We start from the raw sequence: 15748 nt of genomic DNA on the forward strand, positions 1-15748 counted from the left end.
GCGCGCCAGGGATGCGAACCCGGGCGGCCAGTAGCAGGGCACGTGCGCTTAACCACTAAGCCACGGGGCCATCCCTGGGATTTTAATTATAGACTTTCTAACCCCTCACACAGCAGATGTAGAACAAGCAAACACCAATTTTATTAACATAATAGAGCGACATGAACCAACTGAATGAATTGGGTCCCAGAAGATCCTGCCTTTTGGATGAGATGTATTTAGATAGAATAAAATGTTTTCAATGATTCATCTATGATAGAAATGAGGATATAAACTTAAAGTAGCAATGTTTAAAATAATTTCTAATTGCTGTACAAAGTTATACCCCGTTTTGGTGGCAAATGAGTTATGTTTATCCACATGTCCACAGGAAAGCCCGCATTTGCATTTCAAGAAGAAAAGAGAGACAGGGGAAAATGCAGCTCTATTAAATCAAGTGAAAAATAATATTCTTATAGACTTGCAATGGAGAATCTAGAGGGGTCTTCCCATCCTGACCCACCTAGTTTGTACTATGCAATGTGAAGAGAGACATCTACCCAAGAGTAAGTAGTGAGACACTCTCTAGAGCAAACACATGTCAAAACCCCTACACAGCAAGAAATAAAAACCAGAAACCATGTCGAATGAAGCTGCACTTTAAAAATAACTAAAATCATTTATATTTTGAACCACTGAATCCTCTTACAATAAAATTTTCATGAACATACTCTTTAGCCCTTTTACCCTCTTCTGAGTTCAGCATTTCACATTAGTCATGCCTAAAGCTTTTCTAAAATATTACTCATCTTATTGAGAAACTACCTCCTCACCTTGTTAAGAGGGAACAAGTAAGGTTAACATGAGGTGAATGAATGAGGGACCCAGAAGAAAAAGAGTGATAAAGAATGAGAAACAACGAGTCCACTGGGAGAATATTTTCCTCACCAATATACCCAACTTGGTGGGTCCAATTTATTTGTTCCTGATAACAACTCATCCTTATTCTACTTTACTCTCATTCTCAATCCCAGTCCTAGCTGGGTGGATGGGACCTAGGTGAATGCATTTAAAGAAATAAGTAAGATTTAGGTGAATGGCATATTGATTAACCTGATCTCTTTAGAGACTTTAATAGATTAAAAGCTTGAATTCAGGAGTCGTACGTCTGATTTGAAATTGTTGCCCTGCCTCTTAGTCTGTGAACATGAAACAAATTTCTTAACCCTTTGCTTCCCTTTCCTCACTTTTCAAAATGAGGATAACAGTAGTACCTATCTCAAAGAGTTTTGTGAGGATTAAATTAGAAAACACATATAAAATGTTTAGTGTAATGCCTGGCACATAGGAAACATTCAGGAAATATTAGCTGTTATAATTTTCATTGTTACTCACTTTTTTACAAGTTAGTAAAAGTCTGCAGTTATAAATTATATCTTTAAAAATATTACTGCACTATCATTTAACAACTTCTTTGGCAATTTTCCGAGAGAAATGAGATGAAGTAGAAGGCAGACTAAGAAACTAATTTTCTGAAAGGCACCATCTCAGGGCCTTCCACCTATAGCCATTAGTGAATATATTATAGAAACATAATATGCTTCTAAATTCTCTTACAGATTTCTAGCATTCCCAACATATTTCCTTATATCAGCCTTGTGTGGGATAAATTAGCATAAGCCTCAATATTGTTTTTTGATGAGTTATTTTTGATGAAGATTTTATAGCTGTTATGCAAGAGTTTGAATAATTCCTTACACTTTTTAAATTAAGATCTAAACATAGCTCCCACAGAAGGAGTTAGGTGATTTTTCAGAAGAAATTATATATAGTCTTATTCCTCAATCTTCATTGATATTAAAGGCGAGTTATTTTTGCATTTTAAATATTATATAATCCTCTCTCTGACATAATTTTCTTAATTTTTTACTCCTTTCTTTTGACATTGGATTGAAATTGTTTAACCATAGCGTTTATATACTTTGGTTTTTAATACCTAAATATGAAGAAAGAAAAAATATATATTTACCTAGTGAATCATTCACATTATATTTTATGTCTTTATTGTAATGTTGTAATGAATATAAACATGAATGCCATCATGAAGATGAAATACGGCTGATACTCACAGAAAAGTTTTAGTTTTTGGACTTGTCTTTGACTACATGGTCTTTTTTTCCCCCACAGACATCATTTAAATAATAATGATAATAATAACAATATTAATGATGATGATAACAATAATAATAAGTAAAACTTACTGAATGTTCATATGTGCTGTTTCCTAGGTTATGCATCCTCTTTTTATGCATTATTCCATATAATTGTCACAAAAACTGAACATTGAGTGAAGTTAATCAAATTGTCCAGGTGCTCAAATTTAGTAAACTGAAAAACCAGAATTTGACCTATGTCTGTCTGACTACAAAATGGAAGTTCTTAGTATATAGGGTATATTATAGAGTACAAATTGAAATATAGGTGCTCCGCTTAAGATAAAATCTCAGAATAGTTTTAAGCAATGTCTTAATTTCAACTTCTTATGTGCCTTCCAATTCACCCCCAAAGGTGTAATATGATGGGAAACATGGAATACTAAATGTCATTCTTTGGTTGAATAGCAGACTTTTTACATTCACATCTGAATAAATCATTTATTTAATAATATTATGTAAGACTATTACTTAAATTCAGTACATTGAAATTCTGATTCTTCTCTAAACCACATATATATCTCAATTTAGATTGCTGAGTGCCCTGCATTATCTTTTAATTCTTAAGCAGAGTCAGAATAATTGTTAATTTTTATATGAGCACCAAATAATGAATATATGACTGAAAGTAACTGTTAAGTAATAGCTAATGGCTGGTATTTTAGAAATGAAATAAATGTTATACTCATTATATTTGCCAAATTTTGAATGAAAAATAAAGACTAAAAGTCAGATTAATGACTAAAAATATATTTACTGGATTAAAACTGTTTAGAAATTTTGTAAAATTCTAGAACAATATTAATCATTAAGATACCTTTAGTCTATGTTTATAAATTTATAATAGAATGAAATAAAATCATTTTATACAAAGATATTTTAGGACCACTCTAAGGTACCTTTTCCTCTATCTCCAAGTGGCAAAGCACTGATGATCTTATTTAAATTCACTGTGATCTGTGAATGTAAGATAGATCACACGGTGTTGAGAATTGAAGCAGGAGACAAGTGACAAACATCTCCAGGCAAGCTCTGAGGAATGAGTGATTGGAAGAAAAGAGATCCATGCAAAAGCTACTATTCCCATAGTAAAATTAGGAAATAATTAGGATAAAAATTTTATCCTCATAAAATTATGACAATTTGATAATTTATTGGTTATGGGAGGCATTAAGGCAGAAGAGTTAAAGATGTTTCAAATCCTTTAAACTAGGAAATTAAGCAAATATTTGTTCATAAGAAGACATAGCCAACCCTGAGGGTTAAGATTTGCAAAGAAAAATAAGTTTCAGTTTTTAATATTGAGGTGGAAATGTTCAGCAGGTTGATGGGAATATCAGATAGGAGCTGAGCAGTAAGATCAAGTCTAGAAAAGCGATAACTGAAATCAACTAAGAAAACTTTAGAGAAAGAAGACAGTTATATTAATTGGTTCTCTTTTGATTGCGAGCCAGAGAAATCTATCTAGAAAGCTTAATTAAAAAAGAGCTGTGTCACAGACCCCAGGGGCAAGGATAAAATAGAACCTTAGAAAACATTAGAACAAGGGACTTGAGCACCATGAAGGCAGTCTCTTGACCTCTCACTCTTTGTACATTCCTACTTCCTTTTTCTTTCTTGTCTCAGACTTAATAAGTCTACATACAAAATTCATGGCCACAAAGTGTAACAAAATTGATTCTCCATCTCTTCTTCCTCTTGCCCCTTTCAGGTTTTCCTCTCTCTCCTTTTCCCACTTCCCAGTTCGAAGTTTTTAAAGGAGGAATTTGACTGGATTGTTTGTCTTTCTCTTAACAGTCAACAATGGTGCAGGAGTTTGGCTGTGGGTATACAGTCATCTGGAAAATGGCTGCTTCCTTTATTTTGTAGGAAGTGAAGTTCATCTCTCAAAGGGGAGGTGGAGAACTGAACCAATACTGCAAAAAGCCATCTCTTCAGGGATCAAAGATATAACCTGAATGAAACCCATATTCCAGAACAAGATATAAAAGGTGAGAGAAAGAAAGAAGCAAGAAGTAGCTAAAAAGAAAATCAAGTCTGTAGAGAGACACTGAAACCAAGGGAAATGGAAAATCAAAAGAAATGATACATATTCAATAGAAAAGAAATGCGTAATATGAGGATTGGGAAAGCACCATTGGATTTGACTACTAAAGAATAATTGGTGATCTTCAGAATGACAGTTTTTGCATGGATAAGGAAAGAATTAGTTGCTACATGATTTGATGAAATTCAGATGTATTATGTTTATACTCTTGCCCTCAGAAACTGGTATAATAACCAATATAAAAAACAGGAGAGGGAGAAAATTAGAGTAATTTTCTATGCCATTACTAATCACTGTTGACTCCTAGTGAACTCTCTTTTAACCTAAACACCCCACAAATTGTTGTTTTAAGAAACCATTTAAAAATTTTATTGGGAAGATAATGTCAAATTTACCAGGCTATGGTTTCTGCGATGTAATCCTTTCTCCTTAAAAAAATATCAGGACACATTCCTCTCTCCAATATTCCAGAAGCTCCCCACATTTGGATGATTCCATAAGGATAAATGAATGAAATGTCATCCTCTCCAAAACTTCCTTTGGTTCCCTGGGATGTACTTTGTTTGGGCCAGGAGAAATGAACTATTTTTAAGCAACCACCTGTTCTTATATTATCTTGGGTTTTTATTTTCCTCTTACCCACATTTTTTTCCTGTTTGAAGACCATTTGCCTTGACATAGAAATTGGACAATAAAAGCATTGAGTAGTTCTCTCTATTATCTCTACATAATATACATCTGTCTCAAACAATTGTTAGAAATAAAATCTCAATTTCTACTTGAGTCATAGTTCATTTTAAAGTCATTTCTTGTCTCCATAACACCTTATAGATGCAAAAATATAGGCATATAACATCTTGTAGATGCAAAACTAGTAGAGTAAACACTAGTAGAGTTTGTACACAAGTGGAGAAAGGAGATTCAAATAAAATGGATAGATGTGGAACAACAGGGATGGTGATGTGGGAAGGACTAAACTGGGCACAGAAATATGTTTGCATTGCAAAATCCTAACCAGCTTGAGTCCCGACATGACGTGACAGATGCCAGGAATATAATTTACGGCTGTAATCGTCCAATGGTGAATTGGTTTCCTGTACATGATAATTTTTAGTCTGTATATTATAATTTGAATTTTCATCCATTGTTTTTAAGACTCATTCAAGTGAACATAGATGTAATTATTAAGAGAAATTTTGTATAATCAAATGTAGTAATGACTTATGATCACTCCATTGCCTATTGCATCATCAAATTTATTTTCCTCCACTCTCATAAAAGCACAGATCTTCACTCAAAAAGTGTCCTTATTATATTGAAATCAGCTGCACTCATTCCTGCTTCCATATCTTTACTTATGCATTCAAAGTCTTCTTTTTATGTACTACTTTTTCTAAATACATCCTACCCGCACTGCAAGAAGCAGTTCAAGCACCACCTCCCACATAAAGCATTTTCTGAGAACAAGGACTCCAACTTCAAGATCCCTCTCTGACTCCCTCTACACTGAAGCGGAGCAGGTTTTGTCACTCCAAAATATGCCGCTTTGGCATGAGGATTATTTTGAGCTAAAGGTAATAAAAAACCCAGCAGATTCAGGAAAAGCTCTTTACCTCCCCCTCAACTGCCTAAATTTACACTGGAAAGGGGGCCTGTACTGGGAAGCGGGCTGTTACCAGAGACACTGTTCTACCTAAGAAACCTATCTACATAATGGGGCAATCATTGTTTTTCCAAACATCTCCTCTGCTTTCCTGTGAATGGCGTTCCCCCCCATGTATCCCCAGAACTCTAACCCTTTCCTTAGCTCAGAATGGTATATAAGCCTCAATTACCTGGCTACCTTTTAGTCTTCAAATCTTTATAGGGCTCTTGTACATACATAATTAAATTTGTTTTTCTCCTGTTAATCTGTCTTATATCAATTTAATTATTAGACCAGCCAAAGAACCTAGAAGGGGAGAAGGGAAAATTTTTCCACCCCTACAGCACTCAAGATCTATATCCCACAATGAATACATTATTATACATTGTTCTTGATTCTTCATTCCTAAAACTGTACATCTTAACCTTTTTTTATATAAATACATTATGTTTATATATTCATAAACATGTATTCATTATCAAGTAATTTCTTAATTGCTCTGTGAATGTATTTCTTTTGTTAACAACCAGACAGAGAATTACTATGGCAAGGATTGGCTAATTCTTCTAGCACATTTATTGAGACAAGATACTAGGCTAGGTGTGGAGGTTACAACAAAGGGTAACAATAAATGTGCCATCTTGTCTTTTATATCTTTAGTGTTCTATAAAACAAATATATTGCTGGGAAAAACAGTAGCTGCACACTAAATGCTTAGCCTTATAAAGAGAGGGCAGTAAATGCTTTAAGGCTGAATCTATATCATAGTGTTAAAACTGGCTGTAAAACTAGAAACTGGGGGGGAGGGCTGGAGGGAGAGGATACTAGAGAAGGGTGGCCTTGCGTTGTATTTGAATATGAGAAGTGAAGAAAGAGATAAAAACCACACAGTCATTCCTCCTGAGCACACACAAGAAGATATTAGGCAGGGCAATACTAAATAATGAAGAGTCAGAAAATTCTCCACAACGAAGAGGCAGGTTTGTGAGAAGCAAAAGGAAACTAGCCTTCTTTAAAATGCTAGTAGCAGCAGGAAATCTACTAGTTGTTTTACATATTTTACCTAACTCAACCCTCGAAACCTATTGAAGTTTTTATTGTTACTCACACTCTGTAGATAAGGAAATGAAGATAATAGATATATGATCAAGGTAAGTGCAGTTTTGCTGTATAAGAATAAATGAAAGAGGAAAAACATATATTTGCTATATAAGAAGGAGAAACATTTTAAAAATACATAGATTGTTCTAGAAAGTATGAAATTGAAAGACATAAACTATAAACCTATGATATAGTATCATACATATATTTGAATTCTTTCAAAACCATAAAGACTTTGACACATCAAGCCAAAAGTCTTTTTCTTTCAGGGAGACAGTATGGCATTAGACAAGTGCATCCTCTCTCATGAAAATATATTTTCAGGATTCCAGCAAATGCAAACTTAATGCAACTAGGAAATACAAGAAAAGCCATAAGTAGAAACCCACAGTTTATCACATTCAATTTATAAAGGATAAAATTCTCTTTTCACATAATTCTATGAAGGCATGTCCAATTTTGAGACTTTCTATCAGCTTTATGTTATGCTGTATTTTTTCCAACTCACAATTTTATCAAGGAAACTAAGGTCAACAGGCAAAATGTTAGTGCACAAAGGCACTTTATTCCACGTGGAATAAAGTGGGAAATGAAATAAGAAACAAACAAACTCACAAACAATCATGCAAACACAGACATATATCAGAAACTGAATAATTGAAGTAACATATATTGGTATTTGTAGAAATTTATGACTAATATCTACACACTGGAAAAGTATTATCACCAACAGAATTGGCTCTATCATTTAAGAGGACTTAGAAGACTGAGCAGAAAAATGAATCATGGTGAATCATGCAGAATGGACAGGAGCTCACCTTTAGCTTTATTCTTTGAAGCAGCCGCTGGTACCAAGGAAAGATTGCACAAGAAGAAGAGAATAAACACGTTAGATATTAGTCAGAGTCTCTAACTAGTAAGAGAGAGATGTTATTACTATTAGTTAAAGTCTAAAAAGATACATTTGTGATTACACGATCAACACACTTTAGATGAATAGGACCTATAACAAAGGAAATGACCATTGGTTACGTTTTATTAGTATATGAGTCAAGTCCTTGAATAAGAAAGAGTAAAATAGATAGGAGTCACACAGTGCAAATTCCAAACGCCATGAGACACCAAATTCCTATTAGGGACTGTATATCTTTCTTTTTCTATGTCCTTCTTAACTTATAAACTTTAGTTAATAATTCAATTAAAGAAATACTCATATATAGTTTAAATATATTTCATATTATTTAACAATTAAAACGTAACCCATCTGTTTGAATAAATCACAAGACAGGTCACTTGCATTTACTGGGTGCTTACTAAATGCTAGAGACTGAGGTTGAGTACTTTCCACATGTCTTCCACTTAATGACAAACTCAAGTAGTAAGTTTTGCTATCATTGCCTCATAGATGTGGAAACTGAGACTTAGAACTAAGCCAAATTATTTGCTGACTAGGACACAGTTGGAAAGAAGCAAATTTGAGATCTGATCCTAGGTGTGTCTGACTCCAAAATCTGTGCTCTGAGATACTACCTTATGCTATTAGGATTTAAGGCACTGGGTCACCAACTAAATTGCAAATATCAGGTCTACAAGGCCAAATCAAAATCACACAATTCATTAACCTCCAGCAAGCAGAACTTGGTTGACCACATAGCTATCAAAGTAGAAAACTCCGTTACTTGAAATGGCATTCATTATTTCTATTAAGAAGTAGAAATTTAAGCTTATTTTTTTTTTAGCCATTAAAATTTTATTTTTACCTAATATATTATGTTCAACTTTTTGTTTTGTTTTGTTTTCTGTGGTAACATTGGTTTATAACATTGTATAAATTTTAGGTGTACATCATTATACTTCTATTTCTGCATGGATTACATCATTTTCTCATGCTCACCACCCAACTACTAATTACAATCAATTTATATCTAGCAGTAAACACTATTTGGGGCGGAAGTAAACTTAATGAGGAAATCAGAATGGTCCTACAGGACAGTTCTTTACTCAAAAGAAAACATCTAGACAAAATGCCTAAACATTTTGAAGTGATATATTCTCTTTTGATTTCAATACTATTTAAAAATGAAGATTGACAGAGGAAGGAGTGCGTTTTCACTCTCTAAATGAGGTTGAAGATGAAGTGGACCACCCCCTAATTGGGAAATACGCAGGCTCTGGTTCAGTATACCCACCTTAAGTGAAGTTTAATTTAGATTTTGGATAGAGTACCTATGAATCACGTATGGAAACTTCTAATTTACACTTCATTCTTTCAAGTTATTTAGAGCTAAAGAAAAATTTCTAGCAAGTCTAGGTACATTCCAGACTACTTACAGAGAATTTCATTTTTATCCACAATCACAGACACTATCTCACTATTTGCATTTATCTTCCACTAGTTCATAAAAATGTACATCATATTTTAAAATAATAAATATTTTTTCAAATAAAAATATGTTAAATAAAAGCAAAATTAGTTCAAGAAACCTTGATTAAGTCCTTGCTTAAATCCATCCAGGCTCTGTCTATTCCACAGCACTAAAATGGAGGTAGGTGGTTGGAGAGGGAGAAAATTCGCAACATTATTGTGACGATAAAATTTATTTTTTATTTTTTTAATGTTATTTATTTATTTATTTTCCCCCAAAGCCCCAGTAGATAGTTGTATGTCATAGTTGCACATCCTTCTAGTTGCTGTATGTGGGACGCGGCCTCAGCATGGCCGGAGAAGCGGTACGTTGGTGCGCGCCCGGGGTCCGAACCCCGGGCCACCAGTAGCGGAGCACGCGCACTTAACCGCTAAGCCACGGGGTCGGCCCGTGAAGATAAAATTTAAATGAACTTAAAAAAAGCAAAGATCCAAAAGTAAACTACCAGCTGTTTGGTGACATTGTTACTAACTAAGACGTAACAATTCATAAGAAAATTTATAGCCCATAAGAGTCCCTAAAATCTTTAACATTGAAACTTAAATTTTAAGTTATTTTTACCAAGAAATTAACTCCTATTTAGTGAATGAAATACTTCTACTTTGTTGTTTATTTTTAGTACAAAATTGATACATGCCAAAAAATTAGAGCTGACATAGATAAAGAAATAATATCTTATCCTTCTCCAGTGTCTGCTACTGAAATAGTAATCAACGTTAACAGTTTGCTAATGTTAGAAAAGTAAATTTTGCAATGCGTATAAAAACCAATAACATATATATATTTTGTGTATTTTGTTTCCAAAAACAGGATCATACTATACACGTTACTTTGCAGTCTCCTTTTTTCACATGTTCCAGGTTAATACATGGAGTTCTAACTCACTAATTTTAATAGTTGTACATTTTGCTATAGTGTATATGAAGGATGGGACTATTTTCCTTTTGATAAACAATCAGGTTGTAGTATATATATATTTTTTGCTGCTACTGACAATGCTGCAGTTCACATCCTATGTCGTAGCCCCGAGGTACTGCAGTGGTGTTGTGTTTCTGTGGGACAGATTTCCAAGTTGTTTTCATATTTCTACCCAGAAAACCACTGACAAAGAGGAAGACCTTAAAGATTACAGATGGAAAGGTTGGGGATATTTGGAAAGGAAATATGGAGGTATATTGAATGCTCTAAAATGCTCTTTTTCTAGAAAAAAAGAGAAAAGAAAGTACAGAATCTAGTGTTCCAAATAACTGATACACTGAAACTTCTTGGCTCTTTTAAACCACAAACTGTCATTTAACTTTTCTTACTATTTGTTTTTCAATTAAATATTCAGTTTTTAATCCCTGGGTAGAATTTTAGTAGATTTCATAATTCTAATCATTAGGAATTATTTTCATCTTTTGTATTGCTTTTAAGACTACATAAAGCTGAAAGATTTGTTTTTAGATTATGCAAAAATATTTGCCTCAATTTCAAAGAAAATCTTTTGCTGTATCAGTACATTGACTTGTTCACATGAAAAGAAATTTCACTTCAAATTCAAATTCATCACAAAATTTTTAGCATGAATTCAAAGAAAAATTGCCAAAAACCTTTAGAAATTTTTGAGACAATAATTAGTAGGTAGTATGTAACAGATACAACTAATCTTTTATAAAAATTCATCTTTTTATTAAAAATTAGTGAAATAAAAATAAAGATGACAAGTCTTTACATTTCTCAGTGGAATGGAGATGAATTATTGAAAATTCTTAAACATTATATGAAGACAGATGATTTTATTCTTAGATTATTGGATGGATACCAAAATAAAATAGAAAGGAAAACAAAACGTCTCTGCCTGTTTCGGTGAGTGTTCAGACAGCTAACACTAGACCGGGCTGGCTAATATAATGGGGAAGAGACCAGGCTACCAGGCTTCTTAGCCCAATTATAGTTCCCTGCATATTCAATGAAAGAAGCCAAGATGACAGCAATACTGTCAGAAATGTCATGTTCAATACTTGTAGGATTTCCCATTGTCAGCACAGTCCAATTATAAGTCAATTGTAAAGTGCACATTGCACACCACCCAAAAGTGACTCAAAATGATCTTAAAAATGCAATTTTAATGGTTCCTGGTTACAATGAAAAGAAAGAAAGTAAAAGTACTTTGACCAGAGAGAAGTTTGAGATATGACATCAACATTTCTCCACCTTCATAATAAAAGCAGCAAGTTGTAACTATAACATTAGAGTTGTTCCCACTATTTTTTCAGAGATGATTAGTTATATTAAATTTGTGACTGCTAATAGTTATGTTAATGTGAAAACTTGTACATGTAATTCTTGAATAAAAAGCATGTAAATAGTAATAGAAATGCCAGAGCTATTTACAGATGAATGCTGAGTATTAGACATTATATTAATAAGTTTTATCTCTAAAAGTTCCAATGCAAATGATCAAAAAGTAAAAATAAAATTATGTTACCAATTTAGGTAATTAGTTTCATTGAATTAGTTGATTGTCCATTTGAAAGATAGCACTACCTAATAATTTTGAGAGGAATGGGTAAATCTAAAATAGTGTTTCTAAAAATGAAGTACAGGTACTATAAATGAGGCATGAGGGCATTCTCAGGAGAGATTAGATAAACTTCACCTACCTCAAAATTGATACAACCTAGTCACATTTTCCTGCTCTAAAATTCCTACTTCTTATTTTAAGAGTTAGTCATAACAAAATGGTGATTTTTTTTATTAGTATTTGCAATATTTCAATAATGTAGAATGTACTGTATTTGTGGCTGCCTTTAGAAGTGTTTGTTGAAAACTTATTTGGTAATGAAACATTTAGTAAGTAGATAGCAAAGACATTACTGGTATTTATTCACAGAGAGTTAATGCTAAAGCACTACGGATCTGTGTTTTTTTTCTTTTATTTATTTATTTTTTTGGTGAGGAAGATTCGCCTTGAGCTAACATCTGTTGCCAATCCTCTCCCCCCATTTTCTTTTTGCTGAGGAAGATTGGCCTTGGGCTAACATCTGTGCCCTTCATCCTCTACTTTATATGTGGGACGCCTGCCACAGCATGGCTTGATAAGTGGTGTACAGGTCTGCACCTGGGATCCGAACCTGCAAACCCTGGGCCACCGAAGAGGAGTGCGCAAAATTAACCCCTACGCCACCGGGCCAGCCCCTAGATCTTTCTATTTTAAGATTATGTAGAATTTTTTTTTAAATACTTTGATATTTTAGCCTGGTGTTTTTTATTCTTCCTTCCATAGGCAAATTTATAGATAAGGGATCATTGTTTCTTAATAGGGAAGCAATAAACTTAGAAAGTGCTTAGACTTTCCAAGAAGACAGAGGTTCCTGACATCTGTGACTTCATATTCAGATACGTTAGACGTTTCCTTTGCCCCAAATTTATCTGCAATGAAACAAAACAGAACAAAACAAACAAAAACTCATTGCCATTGGTAGATACTGAATAGTATAAATTTTTTATATATGAAAAAGCTACTCTCATATACATATTTACAAATTACAAAAATAAAAGAGAATACATTACCACTACTTCCTAGGAGAAGTACAATGAAAACTAGGAGATCCAAAATATTACAAAGCTGGGATGCGGAGAAGATAAGTGACTTTTTCTAGGTCACACAACTATTTGGTAGCAAATTTACTACAAAAACACCATGCTGAATAAACATATACATTTTAAAATCTGCTACCTCAAAATGCAATCATTAGATATAGTATAGCAATGTAGTGCTAACCAATACCAGGTGGGTTTGACTCCCTTTTACAAAGAAGAAAACTGTGCTGATTTTAAAAGAAGTGCTAATTTATCAGATCTAATTTATCAGATACTTACCACATTATTACTGCCTTTCAACATATGGAAATTAAAATAATTTTATTTCAGGGCTAGATAACCACCTACGTTTCCCCTTTTTTGCACTTTTTCTCCAACTATCCAATGCAAAGTTAAACATATTCCTTCATTAATTACTTGAGATTTATTTAAAATAACATCTTTCTTAGCTATCAACTAACATCGTTTAACACGAGAATTTTCTTCTAAGCTCATTAGAATTTGAAGACTTGAAAAAGTGTGACTTTATCTAATTTCTTTCCCAAGTTTGACTTTCTTAATAACCACACAAATTTCACACTAGGAAAAATGTGTAAAAATGATGCTAGAGAGATACGTTTGCTAAAGGAGTTATACCTCAGAGGAACCAAATATTTGATGAGTGGAATTTTCTCTTCGTACAACTACTCTAGCCAATAAATAAAGAGAAAATAATAGAATTGAAATTCTTAACAAGTTCTCATACATGGGCAGTGATCACCATTCCTGCTAACATCAGGCATTGTATACATTCTCATGGAAGGGCACAGTACCATTTAAGTAGTATTCTTTCTAAAATAATCAAATCTAGATAGGTTCATTGAACTTCCAATGTTCAAGAAATACAGGGAACAAAAAAATATATAAAACCAATGCAATTAGTCGAATCTTGAATGTGAGAAATTACACACAAGCAATTTTTGTATTTGGTTCCTTTAGCAAATACATATCAGAGATAAAAATTAACAGTTGGAGGGGAACCTGAGAGACATATCAAACAATTGTCATGTATGGACTACTTTCAATCCTGACTTGAGCACAGGATATTTCACGATATTAAGAAATTATTGTGAATATTTAGGTGGGATAATAATAGTATTGTGACTATGTTTTTTTTAAGTCATTACCTTTTCACAAAATTAAATATTTATGAAGTGTGATCTGTTGCCTGGGATTCATTTCAAATAATCTTGGGATGCATGCTGTTTATTACATTTTCTTTCTATTTTTGCATATGGTTGAAATTTCTGATAATAAAACATTCTTTAAAATATTCAATTAAATATCTGAATTTGTTTTAAATATTACCATTCCTTGACACCAATTTTCCTATAATATGATTAAATGTAATATTATAAATAAAACAGCACAATATACGCTATATATTGGTCTTCATTTTGAATGAGGTCAATTTATCATGTGAGTAAACTATTTATAGTATGTGCAAGTCAAACAGGCACCATTGACATAATTTTGGTTTATGAAATTTAATCTTTAAAATGTGGAACATGGCAATTTCCTCTATAAAATAATGATTTTGCTTCTAGAGAGATGAAACAGAAGTTTATCTTAAGCTTCCAACTACTTTACTCATGTATACTTTGAGAGTTAAGTGATCTATGTAATTATTTCTTTTCCATATTTCCTCACTCTATAAATATTGAATTAACTGTATGTATCAAAATAACCGTTATTTTGTATTAAGAGTTTTTTTCTCTGTACTCTTTCCATGGTTCTAGCACTGACAGTTTACATATAAAATATTTACACTACCTTATTCTATATTTATTTCTTTTGCTCTCAAGAATCTCTTTAAACTTTATGAGTCACTACCAATTTATGAATCTCTTTTTCTTAAGCTATATTCCATTCTTCCCTCTAGGCTTATGACTTTCTCCCTAATAAGTACAGGGAGAAGTTTTCCAGGCTTTGTTATAAATTGGACTCAAACTCATGCCTCTAGAAGAGACTATAAAACAAATGCAAACCCTTAGATGTATCAGTCATATATTATTATGAAAGCTTTGAGGCACTACAAGAATAAAAAGATCCCAATAAATAAAGTACATGAGCATCCTTTGAAGTTATACTTTATGTCTATGTTACTAAACCAGGAAGCTATTCTAGAAATACTCTAAATCTATAGCCGGAATAAAACATAGGGTTGGAGATTAGTCTCATATCATTTTAGTCCCCAGATCCTCAGTGGCTAATATTGACGGACAAATTTAATATACATACTTTAGATTGTTGTCAATTACATGAACACTATTAGATTTAAGAAATGTTTTATAAACGGATACTTAGAAAACTAGCTTCCAATATCAGTGAGTTTGGTCACATTTCTTATTTTCTAGATGTTTATACTTTCAGTTTCTTCTACTGAATTACTATCCTAGTTAGAAGTTTTCTACTCAATAATTTATTCTAAAATGTATTCTATTTTACTAATTTAAACATGTACAAAGTAAATGATAACTTTTATGCCCTTAAATTCATTGTTGTTAGTGCTGTGGAGTCGATTCCCACTCCTAGCGACCCTGTGGACACCAAAGCAGAGCTCTGCCCGGTCTTTTTGTGCCGTCCTCTCACCTTCTGGCGCCATATCAGACAATGCTCTGCTGCTATTCGTAGGGTTTTCATGGCCAATTTTTTCCACAAATGGGTGGCCAGGTCCTTCTTTCTAGCCTGTCTAATTTGGAAGCTCTGCTGA

Source organism: Diceros bicornis, chromosome 27 (assembly GCF_020826845.1).
Source record: "Diceros bicornis minor isolate mBicDic1 chromosome 27, mDicBic1.mat.cur, whole genome shotgun sequence".
NCBI lineage: Eukaryota > Metazoa > Chordata > Mammalia > Perissodactyla > Rhinocerotidae > Diceros > Diceros bicornis.